Here is a 4902-nt window from a genome sequence, read left to right as displayed (position 1 = left end):
TCTGTGCTTTTGTCAGAATCCAATTCAACATTTTCATAAGTAATTTCATCAGAGTTTTCCCAAATATTACTATCCCCATCCTCGGGTGATTTTACCAACTTTGGAATTTCTTTAACATCCAAAGATTTGGGATTTTTTAATAATGTCAATTCTAATATTCCTTCCAAGGTTTTTGTTTTCCCTTGGATTCTTTTAGCTGTTGTTTTAATGTCATTTTCTTTTATCATTTGTTCCCACCACTGGCAAGCAGATTTTAAACAAAGTGCAAGTGCATGACATGATATTTTCTCCATTTTATCTTTCAGCAATTCCCTCTGATCATTTACTTTCTTTTGAATTTTTTCTCACTCAAACCAGTTATTTACTGGCCAAGGGTCGAGAACACTGTGCCCCTGTAGGTAATCTGCTAAGCCTTTGGTCTGTTTTTCTAAATCGTTTGCCATTTTGCCTTTTGACTACACCAGTAGTGTTATGAATTGTCAAAGCCACTTCTGATCATAAAACAGTATCCTGCCTACTACACCAATTTGTTATGGATCGAGTGGGAGCATTAGACAAGCCCTGCCTTAGGTTCTGATTTTGGCAGCAGCTTAAAATCAGGTGACTGCACCCAAACGGCTTTGGCTAGCAAGTTCTCGAAAATGGCAAATCAGGTCTATTAGAAAATGAGCTATTTATTGAATAGACAGAAGATTAACAGACAAAAGGCCTTAAACAGAGTCACTTACTACACGGGTTAAAACAAAGAACTACTAGTAGATTTACATAAAGCAGTGCACAACATAAAGGTACCTATATTACAGCTAGCAAAGAAATAGTATAGATTAGGAGTCAATGTAACTTACCACTGAATTGGAGTACACGTGGTGCCTTAAGGAACCTAGAAATAAAACAACCCAGTTTTGAGATAATATTAGTATAGGAGGTAATATAAAGGCTGGTCTTTATTGGAGGCCTCCAGGGGCAGATATGGAAAATGTCCACGAAATGCCCACCCCCACAAAGGGTGAATACAGTTTTATAAGTTTAACAAATTAGCATAATTGACAAAAGTTACCAATTAGGAGCACAAGTGGTGATGCAATTCCCTCCCCCAAGTTCAACCCTCTCTAAATCCTCCCCCCTCAGATGGGACTAAACTTTGTTGATGAAAATGTGTCTCGAAGAGCTGGTCTTCAGCCTTGGTTCCCAGAAAGAACCAAGACAGGATTGGGGCTTTGGAATGTGTTTTGTCTTTCTGCCTCGGGAAAAGGTAAGGAAAAGTACTGGGAAAACTAGCCACTAATATAACAATAGGCTACAGAGCTACAAATATATGTGCAAAGAGTACAGAGAATATATAAAAGAAAAAAAGGCAAAAATCATTCAGCATCACACATAGAGCCCTTTCACTCAACTTCCAGAAGAGTAACCATGAAACTTGTGTCCAAACTTTGGGGAAAAGACCTACACATTTCCAGGGAGTGCACAGAAGACTTCTGCTTTGTGAAAGTTTTGTGTAGCTTTTACAGTTTGTAAAGTGAAGTGTCTGTCAGTCAGAAATTCAAGGCATATTTCCCTTCAATCTTGCTCTCAATGCAAGATGTTTATTGCCAGCAGGCAATTCCACCTCCCTGGCACCAGAGATAACTCACTACCAGACAGATGTCTGTCTTGGGTCATCTCACCAATTAGCAGATTCATGTGAGGGGGAAGACGCCCTGAGCTATCGAACCAGCTGATAGACAGAACAGATAAGCTCATCTGTGGCAGAGGGGAAGTCATGCTACAGCCAGGAGCACTTCAGGAGCTATGATCAGAACCTGGAAAGGAGTCCTGGCAGCAAGCTGGGCTCTTTGGAGCTCATGGTGAGCTGTCTGGTCAAGCTGAGTGAAAGTCCAGCAATACCCATCCAAAGTTCTCCCCTGAAGAGAGTGACATCTTTTGCTGAACTGGCTAAAGGCAGGAAAAAGAACTGCACCTTCCCAACACTCCGTTCCAGTAGTGATTCCTCCTTGGAGTTCTCCCCTATCCCCAAGACACAGTGGGATTGCTCAACCTGCCTTGAAGTAAAAGACTGATGCAGCCAGAGTATTCCACCCCTGCCCTTTGTCCACAGACTGAAATGGAGCTCTGAGGGCTTCTGTTTGAATCATGCTTTTAGGGACTGCTGGGCTTTGTGTTCCACCAAAGACTCAGGCACCAGTAAGACCATTTCCAGTGGGCATGGGGAAGATGAGCAAGCCTCACTCTCCCTGCTGATGGAGGCAGATGCCAGCTTCTCAAGTAGCTCTGCCAGTTGCCATGGACAAAGTGATGTTAGAGCCTGAGCAGATGATAAGGAGCCAAACTAGGCAGAATGAAGAAGCAAAATGAAAGGCTGCTGTTTGGGATATGAGGGGAGCAACAGAGGAACCTTCATGGCAATGGGACACCACTGCCTTTGCAGGTTTTTTCCTGGTCTACCACTCCTTGGGACAAAGCCCTGCTGTGCTTATTTCAGTCCCAGATCAGTGCAAGTATCTTGTCCTTGCATTTCTAAAGCCTTTTGAGGTTTTGTACAAACCTCTCCTATAGTGTAAGGGAAGACATAGCATCAGCACATAGAGTCTGTGCAGCTTGGAGGTTTGTCTCCCTTCCAGGGCATTGTACTCCCCTAGTCCATGAGAACCACCTGCCTTTAGCTTCGAAGACAGACATTTGAAGATGCTCAGCAGAGCCACGTTCCCAGCAGTTGAAGGGAAGGGAACCATTGAGGAGTTTTTAGCTTTTCTTCTTTGGAGCCACATGCGGCAGAGGTGGAGAGGGAAGAAGCATAGCCAGCGGTCTCCTCTCAATCAGGAAGCTCACACTCTGCACGGACTTACAATGAGTCCTGCAGATAGAGAAGCTGTGTGTCTGCTGGAATATCCTGGCCACATCCTCCACAGTACATTGGATTTCAGCAAAGGTTCCTCTGGAGGGTTATTGTCCCAACTCCCTCTGCAGGAAAGCTCCTCCAATGGCTGTGGGCGGATCTCTGCATCCCTGTGGTCCTCCATGGGCTGCAGGGGAACAGCTGCTTCACCATGGCCTTCTGTCAGAGACTGGAAAGGATTGATGTCTCGAGACATTTTGGGATGCCTGTGTGTGTGGGAGGGGGCAGGTCAGGCCTTGCCCAGGCAAGGCAGTGAAATGCCCCACACCCCCCATCCCAGAGCCTGTATCCCAGCCTGGCAGAGCTGCCAATCAATGGCACACCACTGGCAGTGCTCCACTCTTGCCTAACTCATCTCCTGAGTGGAGAAATGACCAGAAGGTCCACCTGGGGAGAGGGCCCAGGAAGGCCCAGGGGGTTTTAAGGCTGAGCATGAGGAGAGCACGTCTTGACCCTACCCCCTCTTGGAGTTTCCATCTCAACCATTCTGGAATCCAGGAGTTGGTAGCTACATGTGTGCTTTTCTATATCTTTTCTGTCTTTTTCTTCTTCTAATTCCCTTTTCTTGGAACATTTTGGGTAACTTAACATCAAATTGGTTTAAAGTTTGCTAAGTTGGATGGGCCAAATAATTGCGGTGAGAACTGTTTTATATTGATTGGATGTTGTACTAAACCTTTTGCCAAAGTTCCTTGATTTTCTATAGTTTCTACAGTTTGCCAGTAAAGTGATTTTGACCTCTTGGGAATATCTGGTTGGTATTTTCCCCTTGCAACTAATCTGGAGTACAGGAACCTCTGTAAAGTCCTTACATTTAAATGTTGGGGCCTTACATCTTCTCCATGGGCTGCAGGGGATTCTCAGCTCCAGTCCCTGAACACCTCCTCTGCCTCCTCCACTGACCTTGGTGTCTACAGAGTTGTTCCGCTCACATATTCTCATCCTACTCTTCTCTGGCCACAATTACATCTACACAAAACTTTTTTTTCCTTCTTCTTAAATATGTTATCATAGAGGAGTTACGATCGTTTCTATTTGACCCAGCCTTGGCCAGCAGCAAGTCTATCTTGGAGCTACCAGCTTCAGGCCCTCCCTGTAGCTGGGGGCAGGGTGCAGGCAGGGTACAGGCAGCACCAGCGGAGCACTAGGTTGTCACAGTGATGAGCTGCCACGGGGTGATGCCAAAATGAGTTTTGCTTTTATATATTGTTCACATATATTTGTAGCTCTGTAGACTATTATTGTATAGTTATATAGTTCCTAGCTAACTCCAGTATTTTCCTACCCTGATAGACAGAAAGACAAAACACATTCCAAGGACCCTATCCTAATATTGCTTTTTCTGGGAACCAAGGACAAGCCACTCTCCCAAGACACTCTCTCATAAACAAAGTAGAGCTAATAGCAAAAGGGGCACTCTGGAAGAGGGTTGAACCAGAAGGGGGAATTACCTCATTACCTGTGCTCCTAATTGGGGATTCTTGTCAATTATGATAATTTTCTAAACTTATAAAACTGTACTCGCCCCATGCCATGTGGGCATTTTTCCGTATTTTCCCCGGAGGCCTCCAATTAAAGACCTGCTTTTATACTACTTCCTATATTAATATTGTCTCAAAAGTGTGTTGTTTTGTTTCTAGATTTTTAAGGCATCAGGGGAAGTGGCGAAACAGGGCAGACGGACAGGTGTGGACAGGGAAGCAGGACCACAGGTGTCGCTAGCCAGGTGCTGCGGCTGTGCTGTGCCAGAGCACGAGGTGTCGTGACCTTCCTAAAAGCGTCTCCTTAGTGAAGCCACTCGTCAGGATCACCACACACTCTCACATGCGTGCACGCACAAACACACAGATAGCTCCAGTAAATGCGTCGACAGCAAAGAGGCAGGAAGGGTCTCTGTTTAGGGTTCCATGGACGGAGGTTTATTGCAGCCACATCGTGAAGGGATCCAGGGACGAAGACAAGAAACAATGGAGGGGCCCGGGTTAAGTACGGGCGCGGATTGAGCA

The sequence above is a fragment of the Corvus brachyrhynchos genome, unplaced genomic scaffold (genome assembly GCF_000691975.1).
Source record: "Corvus brachyrhynchos isolate BGI_N302 unplaced genomic scaffold, ASM69197v1 scaffold601, whole genome shotgun sequence".
Classification (NCBI taxonomy): domain Eukaryota; kingdom Metazoa; phylum Chordata; class Aves; order Passeriformes; family Corvidae; genus Corvus; species Corvus brachyrhynchos.
Note: the sequence above shows the minus strand (reverse complement) of the source record.